At 42.2% G+C, this 17,457-nt stretch overlaps 2 long non-coding RNA genes across 2 annotated transcripts; both read right to left on the bottom strand.

Moving 5' to 3' along the window:
- Positions 1-9,655: 9,655 nt before the first annotated feature.
- Positions 9,656-12,793, bottom strand: LOC134533305 (uncharacterized). Its single transcript, XR_010075296.1, has 2 exons — positions 10,285-12,793; positions 9,656-10,169 (listed from the first exon to the last, which is right to left on the bottom strand). It is a non-coding gene; the product is annotated as an uncharacterized LOC134533305 (long non-coding RNA).
- A 2,707-nt stretch (positions 12,794-15,500) lies between these two features.
- Positions 15,501-17,212, bottom strand: LOC134533304 (uncharacterized). Its single transcript, XR_010075295.1, has 2 exons — positions 16,130-17,212; positions 15,501-16,014 (listed from the first exon to the last, which is right to left on the bottom strand). It is a non-coding gene; the product is annotated as an uncharacterized LOC134533304 (long non-coding RNA).
- Positions 17,213-17,457: the final 245 nt, after the last annotated feature.

The following is a 17,457-nucleotide window of genomic DNA, read 5'->3' as shown; positions in this document are numbered from 1 at the left end:
GCATACACGTCCACCACGGCGATCAGCTGACGACTCTCCCATACAGCTCATTCCGTCCCTCTTGACGTATTTTCCCCCACCACCTTATTGCCTTGGAACAGTCCATTTCAATTATCACGGGGGAAGCGTCGTACACCGCATTATGATTCAAAGTCCAAAACGATATAATTAAATATCAAGAAAGTAAACCATTTAAAAAAAATAAAATAAAAACATATTTAAAAATAAGATTAACAAAACTTATAAAAGACCAATACTTATAAAAAAGGAAAAAGGGCAAATACTAAAACTAAAATTACGTCACAGCCATAATTCAACATTAATTAAAATTAATATAAAATCAAGTGGCCATGTCACCTATGGCCACAGGTGGCTGCAGGCAGACTGACTTCCCCCCACCACTTTTTTTTTCATAGCACATATATTTTCTATTCCCCCCCCCACCCCTCACCTTAACAAAACCCCCCCCCCCCCCAAAAAAAATTTTTCTTTTTTTTAAAAAAATCATAAAAAATAGTAATAATCAACCCCACCCCGCAGCCATATTGAATTTGTAACTTACCCCCCCTATATTTTTTAAACATTGTAAATACCACCTTCAGTGCCCAGGGTACCCTTCAGTTTGACGCAGCTCACCGACCAGTACCGACCCTGGGAGGAGAGTGGCACGAGTCTTTACCTTACGAGTCGAAAAAAAAAATCATGTGCAAGTCTCCGGGAATCCTGGAAGTCACGGATCGGTTCGGGAAGACGCCAGTTTTACAAATTAATCTTCAAGATGCAATCAATGAGATCGTGGTAGGATACGACGGCTTCGAAATAGACTGTGTTCGGTATAACGTGGCAGCAATCAACGCCGAGGTAAACACATTGTACCAGGATCCGATAGATGTACTCGTTTGCAACTTTATATCCGCAACAATAATATCATTATGCGAGGAAAGAAAAACGTTGTACTAGCATACAAGACATATCATCTCTGCTACTGCTGAAGGTGGACCGCCGGAACCGACTACGGTCGTACCCCAACGACCATGTCAGTCAAGGATTTCATCGATGGTCGTCGGAGGGCTTTGGGGCTGCCGTTAGCTCCACCCCGTGTTCTGGATGTGCTGTGGCCCTCACGCTACGATTTGCACTTTGCGGAATCATTGTGGGAAACGTACGACTCTTATCCATGGCAACTGATCGCACCCAACACACATACATCAATGCAGTCCTGGAGCTCCATAACGAGGATCGAACAACGGACCAGCTCTCCAGACGTGTTCGAGATGATCGACGGAGGTGAAGCTGACGTCAACGAGGACATCTCTCCGTGGACCATGTACGTATGCCAGGACCCTCGACCATACGAGACAAACAAGTGCTCAATCTTCAACATGACCGAAGAAAATTACGTTCGTGTACGTGTCGGACTTCAGTGCATTGAATTTGAAGTATACTTTTTCAGCGCCACGACGGACATGTTTGCATCATCCATAACATACCTAGAGTCATGCCGGGACGGGACACACTTTCGTCTAAAATATGACTCGCCCGATCCGGACAAGTCAGTGATGCCCGTGGCGGTCTTTGATTGTGACGATCCCAAATGCATCGTAAAACTTTGTCATCCGAGTGCAAGTTTCCCCTGTACGCTCGAGGAACTCTTAAACTCCCGAAAAACAGAATACGAGCAACATTACAGTGAACAATGCAACGGAATAAACCACTGTCGCAATATCTATGGTTACTCGCCACAGTGGAGACGTTTCGACACTCCCTGTTGTAGCCATCTGTGTTCCGTGGCCAGGACTCGGCTGTTGTTTGAAGCCAACTTTTCCGCGGCAAAGCATGTACAGAAACAGTGTGCGAGAACCAGCTAGATTGTTTAACATTTGTGTAATAATAATCTTAGAGTTGTATGCATTTCAATGTCATGTTAAAAAAAAAAGGTGCATAAAAAAGTCGTGTATAAAAAAAATGTTAACCAGATCCATATATCTAAAAAAAATGTTTAGCAAAAAAATAAATATATATCATAAAGCCGTCTCTCTCCTCTGTACGGGCCGTGATATTGGTCGGTGAGTTGTGACAAATAAAAAATATATATTTAAGTGTATGTCGTTATAAGTAAATAATCTTCCTCATCTCACAATTTAAAAAAGAGTACCATGTGTAGTATTTTCCATACTAGTAATTATGACTGGAAACAAATTTCATTTTTTTAACTATTCAAGCGTATTACGAAAAAAAAAAAGTTTCAAGTATGTTCTAAAAAAATTTCAATATAAATTTTTTTTTCAAGTTTAATGAAAAATCTTTCAGATTAGACACTGAATAATTTTTCAAAAAGCCAGCACAGAGGCGGCGAGAGATCGCTCGTCCGTGACGAGGTACCAGCACGAGGTGGGAGTGGGGCAGGGAGTGTGGGAAAAAAAAAATTTGCAAGCGCTCACATCCGCCGCCAGCAATACGCAACATCAGGACGCCAAGCTCCGCCTCCGCCAGGGCCGCATGGTGGGGGAAATCTACATTCATTCCTCCGTTGGACGCGGCAGAGAGCGCCGCGCAGAGGACACCGCTCCGAGCATGCACGCAATTTACAGTAAAAAAAAAACTCAAATTACATTTTCACGTAAATTTAATTTACACACAAATTGTAGTTACAAAAAATATTAACAAACTATTACACATAAACTATATTTACACCAAAAAAAATAATTTCATGTTTCAAAATATCTTTTTCATCAATCCACGAGTCAAACTCTGGTCCATGATGCATCCAGCGTATCAAGGCTCTATCTCTCTTGCGTTTTAACACTTTTGCAACGAGAAAAGTATCTGGAAATATAGTTTTCATAATCTCTTCTCCATAAAACGCCCCTGTTATACGTTTCCCCTTCAGATCCTCGAGAAAATAAGTACGTGGATATGTATTTTTTAGTCTACATACACGAAAAAGTTCACCAGTCCAATTCCCTTTGTAAGGCCTGTGAAAAATTCAGCGATTCTTCTAAATTCGCACAATGTCGCCGATATTCGCTTTTTTCTTTCGCGAATCTAGCATATTCGTCGTGGAGTACACCGTTCGAAGCAGACGATTATTCTTGACATCTCTCGGCTTTAATTTCGTAGTGGAATGCACAGTAGAATTGTATTCCCGTACAAGTTTAGGAAGTAAATTCTGCCACTTGTAATTACCATTGGCAGTGAACCGAGTATACAGTTTATTCTTTATCGTACGAATCACACGTTCTGCTATTGATGCTTTGACACCGCTAAACGTAGAGTAGTGATTGATGTCGAACTTTTTCATCAATGCCTTGAAAGATGCATTGATGAATTCTTTCCCGTCATCCGTCTGAAGTAACGAAGGTCTTCGTTTCTGTTTCAAAATATCCGCCATAGCACTCGTAACTTCCACAGCAGTTTTCCGTTTTAAGGGTCTAGCCCACAGGTACTTTGAATAAGTGTATATGACTATGAGAACGTACCTGTACCCCTTGTTCACACGTGAATATTCGCACATTTCGAGCAGATCAGACTGCCAATTATTGTCCAATCCTTTGATCTTGATTTTTCGTCGCGGATAATTACGTCTCGCAGGCGCGTGTAGTTCGCGTGCAATACCAGATCGACTCATTGTGTGTAACCAGCTTCCCGTAATTCTTCTATAATGGAAGCGATTTCGTTGGTGTGTGAATTATTTCCCACACTCTGAGATGCCTGGAGCAGTCTAAGGCGAGCAACTAATTCATTGGGGTCGTCCCAAAACTGGAAATCAATTTTGCTATTCGAGTCGAGTTTATAAATTCCGGACCCTTCCACATCTAAAAAAAGACTAGCTATCAAAGGATATTTCACATGTTCATAATCTTTCAATCGACCCGATTTCGGGTCATTTTTAGCATAGACGGCGTTGGAAGCATCTAGCAATCTTCTATATTTTTGCAAATCCATCTCTGAATATCGTCGCGGTTTTTTACGAAACAAAAGTTCACATAATCCAAGAGTAAGTTTTACGACCTCTTTTCCACATTAAATATTATCGTCGGACACGAATTGAACTTCCTTCGAACCAAGGACCCACTTGAGGCCTCGCTTGTGCACTCCATACATCACGTCGTTGTTTCGTGGCACAGAGGAGGCTAGGTATTCGCTGGCAAGAGGACCGACTTCGAAACTTTTTTTGTTTCGAGGTTTCTTCCTAAGAATTTGACCGGAATGAACTTCGTCTTTGCAAGTAGAAACGATGGAATTATCTGTTAATTGTGGACTCCACTTTCGTTTGCCCGTGAACGTAGTTTGCGGCTCTTTTATTTCAATTTTAGTTGGTTTCTCGTTTTCGACGACCCCTCGCCTTGATATGAAACTATCGAGACGGGCACTCAAGGGCTTCAATTTTTCCTCTCTTCGAACCTCGTCGCTTAATCTGTGTTGCTTGGCAAGCAGGTATTTTGTTCGTATGGCTTCGATTACATCGTGTAGTTGCTTAACCAAATCGGTTTTATCATCCATAGTTTTTATTTCGAAACACCTTTAGACACCAGGCACGAATTATGTTTGGACAGAAGCGACTTTAGGTCATCACGCCTTTGTGCATTTGAAACTTCGATCATGTCTCGAATTCGTGAATCAGAGGTCTCCACGCGCCGGTCTATGGCTACAAGGTACACTATTATTTCGTCTTTTGCGCGTTTTATTTCTTGGCCGAGTAGTGAAATGTATTTACGTATTTCAGAATCGTGGCATACAGTATGTCAGCTGCTACGACCAAATTTAGAAATGCTATGATTCATGTTTGACGATAAACTGGTCGAAGCCTTGTCTGTACCTGCCCTTATATAGAGGCCAGTCTTAGACTATAACTAGGAATCCGTGCTCGTCTTTCCAACACAAGGAACACATGTCTCTGAATTCCTGAAACGTCATGTCGGTGTTTACATGGTCGTCGTAGGCATGACGCAAATTAAGTTCGTCCATGCGAAACAAAACTAGGACATTCGCATTATCTCGTAGGAGATGTTTGGGTATTCTACTGTACGTCTGACACAGGTATATGCAGTCTACCTTGGCGTGTCTGCCCATGGAAAAGTACTCTTGTATTATGCCCTACTTCTCACAAGCAACATAATCGAAAACAAACATGGAATTAGGCTTTGCTTCGTTGGTAGACACCACATCAGTATTATCGCTAAACGGAAAATACTCCAGTCCTTCCACCGAGCGTAGAACAGTGGCCAAGCGCTGGTACTTTGGCTGTTGCAACGACTTGGAATACAAGTAAACGTTCTCGAACCGAAGACCGTTTGGTTCCTCCAGTAAACTTAGTAGAACGCACGTCTTGTCACAGTTTGACGGTCCTGCTATGATGCAACGTACGGTGGACGGTAATAATACACCATGCCGCGATTCGCGACCGCTAGTTTCATCATCTTGCGTAATGCAAACTGGCAAACAAACATCTTGCTTGACTACCTCCATCGCTACTGACGAACATTCTATAAGAACAATCGTATTTATTGATTTTAGGTTAGTTGTATGTAATGCCTCGAAGAGGCAAGAACCATAAACATATCGGCGTGGGACTCGTAAACTCGCTGATAAACAATCTACCTTTCGAGCTACACATTCCCGGCTACAGATTTTGCAGCCCCGGCACTAAACTAGCGAAAAGGTAAGCTCGCGGTGACGTGGGCGCTAATTCTCTCGACGAAAAGTGCAAGCATCACGATATTTCGTATTCCCTCAGCAAGGATATAGAATCCAGACACCGGGCCGACGAGACATTGGCACAGGAAGCTGAAGATATTAGTAAATCGTCGCACGCGGGTCTAGCAGAAAAAATCGCGGCTTAGGGCGCATCTAAAATCATGAAGGCAAAGACCAAATTAGGAATGGGTGCCCGTAAACCCAGAATTCGCAAGACCAAGAAGCGCAAGATACAAATATCCAATAAGATAAAAAGGGGGGATTTTTACCATTGCTGATGCCCGCTATATGCCCATTAGGCGGGATCGCAGCAGCCGCTTCCAACATTGATAGGGCCGTGAATACGTCCAAGAACCAGCGAAAGCAGTTGGAGGTAGCACGTAGAACTAATGCAAGCATGGAAGCCATTGCCATGGGTAAAAAAACGGTGCAGGACTGTACTTACGTCCTCAAAAATCAGGCCGAGGCATAAAAAAGAAACGAAAATCCTAAGTTCTCTGCCGAAACGTCCGCTCACCAACGTAGATTTAATAAAGTACGCACGCAAACTAAAAATAACAAATTTCCGCGGCATGTTTATGCGAGACACTTTACCCAGCAAACCAAAAACCAACGAACGCACCATAATTAATTTAGACACGTCGGCAGGTCGCGGCACGCACTGGGTGGTGTACATAAAGTCTGGAAAACAAGCTACTTACTACGACAGTTTCGGTAATTTGAGACCTCCACCTGAACTTAGGCGGTACCTGGGTCGGACCACAGTAGTATATAATAGGGGCAGCTGGGACAGGCTTCAGGCTGTGGAGCTGTGTGTCCTTTCCGCCATCTTGGATTTTGACGTCACGGCGGCCATCTCTGACTCAAAATTCCTCAAAAATGACTCAAAATAACTCAAATTTCCCGTTTTCGAGGGAAAATTTCCCGTTTTCGAGGGAAAAATTCCCGTTTCGAGGAAAAATTAGGATTTCGAAAAACCAAAAATTTCTTTTGCCTTAGAAAGAACACAAATTCCTGATATAGGCTTAAGCATCCTTAACTCAAGCCTCAGTTAAGCCTCTTTTAGGATTATGACGTCGACGTTGCTATTTTCGTTACGCCCGCCATCTTGAAAATCCGCAATTTTTGTTAGAAAATCGGGAAAAAATTTAAAAATCATTAAAAAATTATTTGATCGAATTAAAAAAAAATATTAAATTCCACTGTTGCAGTTATCGTTACGGTCGCCATCTTGGATTATATTAATGTTGCATATTTCGTTACACCCGCCATCTTGGTTGAGTACCATGTCATTCTTACACTTTACGTTACGACCACCATATTGGATCCTATTAATGTTGCAATTATCGTTATGGTCGCCATCTTGAAATTTAGTCACCATCTTGAAATTTAGACGACATCTTGGAAATCCGTAATTTTTATGTTAGAAAATCGGGAAAAATTCCAAAATTCATCAAAAAATTAACTTAATAGAATTCTGATCGATTATATCGATGTACGTCCTTGGTTCGAAACCGGTGAGAGCAAAAAATAAAAAAAAATCAGATCCTTCCTCCACAGAAGCCACCTACAGACTGACCTACCACCACCAATAACTAGATATTTACCATCAGCTGGTATGACGTCATGTCCGCCATCTTGTCTTTGTCCGCTGGAGGCAACCATCTTGTTTTCGTCTGCTAGAGTGTGCTGGAGACATGTAAGTATAATGTTCTGTTCACCATAACTTTGACCTTGACCTTGAACTTTGACCTTGACCTTGAACTTTGACCGTGACCTTGAAATTTGACCTTGACCTTGAAATTTGACCTAGACCTTAAACTTTGACCTTGAACCTTGACCTTGAAATTTGACCTTGACCTTGATGTCCATCACGGATCCGTCATTTTATGTTCAGTACATGCTAGTGGTCATTGCCACCATCATGTTTTCGTCTGCTGGAGGACACCATATTGTGTGTACTCGTTTTACCATCATGATAGTTTTATTCTAACATGATACAGTGCAGTAATCATTTATAATTACTGAGGTGCCCACCATCTTGAAATTTGGCCGCCATCTTGAAATCATGTAATTATTTAGCTAGAAATGCGGGAAAAATTCCAATAGTCTCCGAAAAAAATCAATTATTAATTTACAAATTGAATCGATGGATCCCTGTCCACGGTTCGATTCTTTACCAGAGACAGTTGTAACTAATTATTAAATAAATGTTAGGTTCTGTTTTCCATTACCTTTCGCGGAGTTTATTAATCATTCACTCTACGAAAATCAACTCAAGTCATTATACCGAACCAACGAATTAAATCAGTGCCGATTAGCCTATTTTTCAATAATCTGAATAACATATAAGCCGTTCATGTACCAAGCCACACATATAGATCAATTGCCTTCAGTCCATGAGACCGACTCATGTCACTATCAGACGTATAGGCTAGTCATTTCAGGACCACATGACCTTCGTAATACATCGTGACATTTTTATACATTCTAAAGGACCAAGTAACCTTGTAAAATATTTTAGTAACACCAAGAGGTGATTAACTAGTAAATATTCAATCACTACATTTTGTACTACGCGCAATCAACAAAAAAGGAAGCACCAACAACGAAAAGACAGCACCACCAACGAAAAGACAGCTCATTTGGAAGCACCGACAACGAAAAGGCAGCACCGCCAACGTAAATACATAACATTTGGAAGCACCGACAACGAAAAGACAGCAGCGACAACGAAAAGACAGAACATTTGGAAGCACCGACAACGAAAAGGCACCACATTTGGAAGCACCGACAACGAAAAGACAGCAGCGACAACTAAAAGACAGAACATTTGGAAGCACCGACAACGAAAAGGCACCACATTTGGAAGCACCGACAACGAAAAGGCACCACATTTGGAAGCACCAACATCTAAAAGACAGCACCGCCATCGAAAAGGCAGCACATTTTGGAAGCACCGACAACGAAAAGGCAGCACCGTCATCGTAAAGGCACGGACCGCAAGACCGGGTCATGTCAATATCAGACATATAGACCATGAACTCAGTACACACAGGAAAAAGGAATGTACACGCAGGAAAACGGAACGTACACGCTGGAAAACGGAATTTACACTCAGGAAAACGGAATGTACGCGCAGGAAAAACGGAATGTACGCGCAGGAAAACGGAAGGTACACGCAGTAAAACGGAACGTAGACGCAGGAAAACAGATCGTACATGCAGGAAAACGGAATGTACACGCAGGAAAACGGAATTTACACGCAGGTAAATGGAACGTACATGCAGGAAAAACGGAACGTACACGCAGGAAAACGGAAGGTACACGCAGGAAAACGGAAGGTACACGCAGGAAAACGGAACGTACACGCAGGAAAACGGAACGTACACGCAGGAAAACGGAACGTACACGCAGGAAAACGGAACGTACACGCAGGAAAACGGATCGCTCACGCAGGAAAACGGAACGTACACGCAGGAAAACGGAACGTACACGCAGGAAAACGGATCGTACACGCAGGAAAACGGAACGTACACACAGGAAATGGAACGTACACGCAGTAAACGGAATGATCACAGGCTCCAAAATTCATTGGCTCCAATATTCATTGACTCCAATATTCATTGGCTCCAATATTCATTTACTCCAATATACATTGACTCCAATATTCATTGGCTTCAATATTCATTGGCTCCATCAGTCATTGTCACCAACAGTCTTTTGGTTCCAAAAGTCTTTTGGCTCTAAATATTGTAACCGTGGTGCTGTGCTCAAAACAAAACCATAATTATTGATAATAAATGTCCGGTGGAAGCGTCAGGCTAATTATCTAAAAGAACTTGCCAGAGGGGCACAGCCCCACTTACAAACACAATTTAAAATTAACCTCCCTGACAGTAGGAAAGGTTACGTGGATTGTGGTTTCAAGTAGCAGCAAATGAAAACACTCGTATGGTTTGGTTTCATTAGAGGCTTTTACTGTTGATTAGTAGTTTAGTATCTTTTCATTGATAGGTTTCTTACATTAGAAAATATCTTGCGGCATTACAGCCATTACAAACAAAACTGCTAACAATGTCAGATTCTTATTTTTGATACATTACATTGAGTAACTAACGAATAAAAAAAGGAGAAAGAGGGGCCGGGGGGGGGGAACACAATTTCATACTATGCTAAGTTCAACTGTTTAGGAACATTGAGCTCGCAGGCTCATAAAACAAATATATGTGTTTAAAATACAATATTTTATAATAATATGGATAATGTCCTAAAACTGGCGGAGTTATAAACTGTTCTTCACTTCTTTTTGAGGGGTGCCGAAAGATGGAGGGAGACTCCGTTATAGAGGCTCACGAGTTACATGTTGAGGTGCAAAATGTGGCGCCGGAACTGGGCCGCCATCTTGAACTGGTCTGGGGTCCTTGAAGTACTCTGGGATTCTGGAACCCTCTGGGATTCTGGAACCCTGCCTGTAACCAATAATCCACCTGGATTAGCTTGGTTAGCAGGCAGTTTATGACGGGCGAAGTTAAGCCCAAAAAAAAGGCAACCTAACAGGTTTGTGTGGGGCGAAGTGCAGCTTACCTTAGCTGGCAGGGTGAAGTAGATAGTGGCTGTCCCTGGGGGTGATCCGGGGATGCGCGGCACGGGAGCTCGCGGTAGCCATAGAAGAAATAGTTATGGCGAAAACCAAAAAAAAAACTAAAGTTAAACTTAGCTATTTGGGCAGCTACTAAGAAAAACTAAAAAAAATCTAGGCGACATGGCCTGGCTCAGAAGCAACTACATTATCGCCGAAAGCGGATCACGATAGCTGCTGGTCGTTACTGCGACCTGTTGCAAAGATGCGCGCTGGACGAGAGCTGCCCTCAAAATCCCTGAAAATGGCGCCGGGACGCTAACTTAAACTTTAGTTCGGTCGTCTGTTCCTCTGGAGGAGGGGATCGGGAAACCCGAAGTGCTCCGAAGGGCTCCGAAAGAAAAAAAAGGGCTCTGGCGACCTATCGACTAAGTGTGAGGTCGACTGTTTCTCCTGGTGGGGATAGGGGATAGCTGGTTCGTCCTTTCGCCGCTAGATGGCGTGGGCATGCAGATCGGAGTCTCGCAGAGACCATCGTGGCACTTGGTGGCCGCCATTTTGCAAGTGGGGGGGGGGGGGATTTTGGCCTTGAGATTGGTCACTGGCGCGGCTGGCCGATGACCGCTGTGGACCAGGGAGGGGTGGGGGGTATGTCCGGTGAATGACCTGCCCTGGGAGGCTTCGCCGGCCCGGCGTCGGGACGTGCGGCGGAGCTTGAAAAAAGGACACCAAAACGTGTTAGAGACCGCAAACTTCAGCACACCTCCGAGAAGGGGTGGGGGTGACCATGGGAAGCTTAGGGCGGCTACTTTCGTCACGCGTAGCGCTAAACTCGTGACGAAACGCGACGGCCAGTGGATACCGTTGCTGATGATAGTCCTGTAGTCGGCTAGACCCAGCAAATTTGGTGGGAAACGGCGGTGAGAGCACTATACTGCTCAACAAGCTAACCTGCCGGTACACTCGACCGAACAAGTTTGGATGGGGGCGAAAGCAGCGGGTGAAGGAGGAAAATTGAAGTTATAAAAAAATTTAAAATTTTGTAAAACTAAGAAAATAAAAAAAATCGTGCCTAAAGTAGTACTGATTCGGCACATACTCCCCCGCTTAAATGCGGAGCATATAGGGAAAATAAAAAAACAAACCTACACTTATTAGTAAAACTAGTACCAGGTTCGTCTGTATCCTACTACTTACAAAAAATAATTTTACGGTCAATTCGAAGGTGTATTATAATTAATTTAATTACCCTTAACGGTGAATGAAGTCATGAGGAAAGTTGATCTCAGATGTTGGGAATGGTGTCACGTGACAAAAACTCTAAACATGGGGCTGTGAGGCGGGCCGAAAACACTGGGCCGGAACCGGAACTTGGTCCGTCGGGTGCCAGTTATGAAGGTGGGGATTTGTGTACCCCTGAAAATAATGAAAGTGGGAATGTAAACCCCTGTAGTCTTTCCATAAGAAGCCGAAGGCATTGGGACTTAGCCCTGCACAGTCAGGCGATGGAGAAGACAGTCAAATTTGCTGCTTGCCTGAAGGCGAAACAGAACCTCAGTCCCAGAGTGACACAGGGCCTATGGGTGGTATTCCCTTGGCGGAATTTTAAATGATTGGGGATGAAAACCCCAACAGATCAACAATCCGTAGGAGAGAATGAATTTAAAAATATTAAATATTCGATAAATTAAGAAATTTCAGCGCATACCACTCTGATGTTTATTATTATTAACTAATATTTATTATTTAAATGTATTCTGCAAACAAAACGATAAATTAACGACTCTTCGCACTCAAATTTAAATTATTTAAAGAAATGTAAAATGCAATAAACCAACAATTATAAATCAAAAAGGGATAAATTATAATGGAGCGGTTAGATCTTCCATGACTGCTGATTGGCTTCGCACTGCCTGAGAGGGGGTTTGAACATAGGCCGTCCAAAAATGAGTGGTGGGAATGTAACCCAAAGAACACTCGAAAATGGTCATGAGATTTTTCACTCAGAGGACCTTGGTCATGGCTCGTTGGCTCAGAGGACCCTAACTTTTGCGCCGCTCGTTGGCTAGCTTGACCTAGCTCCTATTTTAGAAAAACACATAAAAGAAACCAGTTTGCCGTCTGGAAGTCACGTAGCTTTTACTTAAATAAACAATCTGATCGATAACGATGTAAAAGAAATACAACTTTGGGGTGGAATGCAAAAGAAAAAGAAAAATGGCTAGATGTGACAGCTTCAGTGCTCAGACTCTATGTACGTCACTGTACATCACATTTACGTGCAAGGGAAAATAAAGAAATAAACATGTACAAGTATTAACGCAACATCAGTAAAAAAAAAACACTACAAACATTATTCTTGCTTACTTTACGAATTATGGTTATTAAAAAAAGGAACGTAATCAGAAATTAAATATATGAAATCGTGGAACAAGATTCATGAAGATTCAAAAAATATCAGAGAGGTATTTCTGAGCAAAAAAAAAATTAAAACTATTTACGTCAAATAGCTTGTTAAAGACTGAACTTAAGTATGTAAAAATTAAAAATTAAAATATCTTAAATTACCTAGCTTGTGCTAGCCTAGAAACGGGATGCTCAAACATACCCAAATTAATTAAGTGGACCTTTCGTTGGGGGTTGAAAGTATTTCACCCTTCTCGGTGATTACCATAAATATTAAAATGAGACTAGTTACCTCGTAGCTGCTTAATTTAGGGGGAATACGTATTTTAATATGATTGATTTTATTATTATTAATGAGCAAAAAAGGATGCCTGTTGCCCTACTACTTGTAATAAAGCAGAATTAATTCCATGTCCTTTGACTGTAACACTTTATGAGTAAAACACAAGGTTTATAATTAAATAGGGTCCATTTAAACTTGGTTGAATTATTTAAAAATAAATCCTTAAAATCATTTAATAAATAAAAAAATATTAAATTCAGAGCTTAAATTTAAATTACCTGTATGCTTACAACTATTTATGCCGTTGTTATATTAATGAAATGAAATTCATCCCGTTGATCTCAGATTTTGGATATCGTGTAGGAACACAAAATGGGCGCTATGAGGGAGGCCGAAAAGCACTGAGGCCAAAACAAGGGAAATGCGTCCTTGAGCACTCAGTGATATATGGGGATTGGAACCCCTGTATATGGGTATGGTGACCCGTAACTTACAAAACTAAATTGGGAATATAACCCCTGTACATAATTGTTTCGCTGTCCATAAGAAGTCGAAGGCATTGAGTCATAGCTCTGCACAATCTGACGATGGATCAGACGAAATGGATGAATTTAATACTTGCTTAAAAAGCGAAGTACACCTCGGTCCCGGATACCTACATTTATTAACTCACATAGGCTCAATATGTTCAAGCTCTGACGGTTGATCAGACCATCAGGCTGAAGCAGAGAGACCTACGAGGGAATTTCACCCCTGAGTTAGTTCGGGTTCGAAACCCGCAAGATCAACAAATTCGGATGAAAAATGGATAATGAAAAAAAATTTTGATGTTTTAAATACATAGCTGTACACCACCTTATAAAGGAAATTAACACCGATCCAAAAAAAATATAAAAGTTAATAAATTGTTTACTCAAAATTCATAATTACAAAAATATTATTTATCCTTTACTTAGCCGTCTTAGATTGATTGGCAAATAGCTTATAGAAGACTCAACGTTAAAAAAGTATAGTACTCTATCTTACAATAAATTCCTCACCTCATGGCTAGCGTAAAAGTATTGGGGATTCAACCCGTGTATATAAACAATTTAATTCAGTAACCTTTCCTTAAAGGCATGAGTGATTGCACCTCTCGTTGGGTGATCACGAAATAAATCTAAACAAAAGCTAGGCACATGGGTGTCTATGGTGACACAATGAAATGGTACGTCGAAGTATATTCACTTTGCTTGTGAACGATGCAATAGGATTAGAGTACTTGTTAAAATTACTTATGAGCATATTCTTATTTTATGTTACTTAATGAATGGACCCTTTTTTAGATTTATTTTATGTATTATTAAAATACTTAATCGTTAATTTTAAGATACTTAGAAATAGTAAACAATGGAAGTTTCTTAACATTAGCTAAAACAAAAGGTTTATATTATATTATTTGTATTTTTTATATTATTATAAGTTATATAAATATGTTATGTTATATTTTACGTTTCCTTAGATTAAGAAAATACTTTGCTGCTAAAATTAATGCAGTATAGATTATTTATAGTGCTTGTTTTGTGACATAAAAATAATATTATTAGGACATACAAAGCATGGGTAGTTTGTTTACAAAATAAGTGTTACGTGGGTGGAGTAGAGAAGAGTTCCGCGCGGTTGGCGGCCCTGCCATGTGGTGAAGAGATAACATGTTGGCGCGCGCAAGGCGCCGAGAGACAAAACAAAAAATACCACGATGTCCGAAAGGACTTCTATTATCTGTTTTTCACAAAGATTGCCTGGTTTGCAGGCGGATGTGTTATAAAAAAAAACACAGATAAAGGGAGGAATTTAGAAAAACTCAGGGCACTGTCGGCCGCGAGTAACAAACTAGATTGCAACGCATTGTTACGCTGCCGGACACGGGTCAACGGCATGACCTTGTCTCCACCAGCCGGTGAGGCGTGGAGGGGAGGGGAGGGGTGAAGTGGTGACAGGAAGAATGACACGCGCGCTGATAAAGCACGCTGCCCCCACGGACGTAGCGCCGACGGGAGGAGGCCGCGCGGTGTCTCACCGCGCGCAAACACAGTCACAGCGGGACGTAAAATACGAGAGAATTTTAATTTAACTCACTTTGGGTGAATCAGATTGGGTGCCAGTTTTAGGACTTACAATAATACTATATAACGAAAATCTTAGTGACAAACAAAAAAAATATTTATACCAAATAAATTTAAAGCATTCTCATAAATCAAACCAAAATAGAGTTAACAATTTAAGAGTAACCATATCACACAAACTGCTACCACATTGTAACCGTAACCATGCTAACTGCTACCAATTTGTAACCGTGGTGCTGTGCTCAAAACAAAACCATAATTATTGATAATAAATGTCCGGTGGAAGCGTCAGGCTAATTATCTAAAAGAACTTGCCAGAGGGGCACAGCCCCACTTACAAACACAATTTAAAATTAACCTCCCTGACAGTAGGAAAGGTTACGTGGATTGTGGTTTCAAGTAGCAGCAAATGAAAACACTCGTATGGTTTGGTTTCATTAGAGGCTTTTACTGTTGATTAGTAGTTTAGTATCTTTTCATTGATAGGTTTCTTACATTAGAAAATATCTTGCGGCATTACAGCCATTACAAACAAAACTGCTAACAATGTCAGATTCTTATTTTTGATACATTACATTGAGTAACTAACGAATAAAAAAAGGAGAAAGAGGGGCCGGGGGGGGGGAACACAATTTCATACTATGCTAAGTTCAACTGTTTAGGAACATTGAGCTCGCAGGCTCATAAAACAAATATATGTGTTTAAAATACAATATTTTATAATAATATGGATAACGTCCTAAAACTGGCGGAGTTATAAACTGTTCTTCACTTCTTTTTGAGGGGTGCCGTAAGATGGAGGGAGACTCCGTTATAGAGGCTCACGAGTTACATGTTGAGGTGCAAAATGTGGCGCCGGAACTGGGCCGCCATCTTGAACTGGTCTGGGGTCCTTGAAGTACTCTGGGATTCTGGAACCCTCTGGGATTCTGGAACCCTGCCTGTAACCAATAATCCACCTGGATTAGCTTGGTTAGCAGGCAGTTTATGACGGGCGAAGTTAAGCCCAAAAAAAAGGCAACCTAACAGGTTTGTGTGGGGCGAAGTGCAGCTTACCTTAGCTGGCAGGGTGAAGTAGATAGTGGCTGTCCCTGGGGGTGATCCGGGGATGCGCGGCACGGGAGCTCGCGGTAGCCATAGAAGAAATAGTTATGGCGAAAACCAAAAAAAAAACTAAAGTTAAACTTAGCTATTTGGGCAGCTACTAAGAAAAACTAAAAAAAATCTAGGCGACATGGCCTGGCTCAGAAGCAACTACATTATCGCCGAAAGCGGATCACGATAGCTGCTGGTCGTTACTGCGACCTGTTGCAAAGATGCGCGCTGGACGAGAGCTGCCCTCAAAATCCCTGAAAATGGCGCCGGGACGCTAACTTAAACTTTAGTTCGGTCGTCTGTTCCTCTGGAGGAGGGGATCGGGAAACCCGAAGTGCTCCGAAGGGCTCCGAAAGAAAAAAAAGGGCTCTGGCGACCTATCGACTAAGTGTGAGGTCGACTGTTTCTCCTGGTGGGGATAGGGGATAGCTGGTTCGTCCTTTCGCCGCTAGATGGCGTGGGCATGCAGATCGGAGTCTCGCAGAGACCATCGTGGCACTTGGTGGCCGCCATTTTGCAAGTGGGGGGGGGGGATTTTGGCCTTGAGATTGGTCACTGGCGCGGCTGGCCGATGACCGCTGTGGACCAGGGAGGGGTGGGGGGTATGTCCGGTGAATGACCTGCCCTGGGAGGCTTCGCCGGCCCGGCGTCGGGACGTGCGGCGGAGCTTGAAAAAAGGACACCAAAACGTGTTAGAGACCGCAAACTTCAGCACACCTCCGAGAAGGGGTGGGGGTGACCATGGGAAGCTTAGGGCGGCTACTTTCGTCACGCGTAGCGCTAAACTCGTGACGAAACGCGACGGCCAGTGGATACCGTTGCTGATGATAGTCCTGTAGTCGGCTAGACCCAGCAAATTTGGTGGGAAACGGCGGTGAGAGCACTATACTGCTCAACAAGCTAACCTGCCGGTACACTCGACCGAACAAGTTTGGATGGGGGCGAAAGCAGCGGGTGAAGGAGGAAAATTGAAGTTATAAAAAAATTTAAAATTTTGTAAAACTAAGAAAATAAAAAAAATCGTGCCTAAAGTAGCACTGATTCGGCACAATATATTTGGCTAGAATTCTTCGAGTCTAAGAGACTATGAGGCCACATGGCTACGAGTCTAAAATGATCTAGATATTTACGAGTTATACACGGCTTTCGAGGCTAGAGCTACGAAGCTTCTAGTTCACAAGTTTACGTGACTGCGAGGATACAGGACTACTAGTCTACATGAGTACTTGACTACGAAGCTACTCGTCTACAAGGCTCCAATTGCAGCATCTGTCTTCGTCAGAATTTTC

The sequence above is a fragment of the Bacillus rossius genome, chromosome 6 (assembly GCF_032445375.1).
Source record: "Bacillus rossius redtenbacheri isolate Brsri chromosome 6, Brsri_v3, whole genome shotgun sequence".
Taxonomy (NCBI): Eukaryota; Metazoa; Arthropoda; class Insecta; order Phasmatodea; family Bacillidae; genus Bacillus; species Bacillus rossius.
This window is presented reverse-complemented; position numbering and strand designations above follow the sequence as displayed.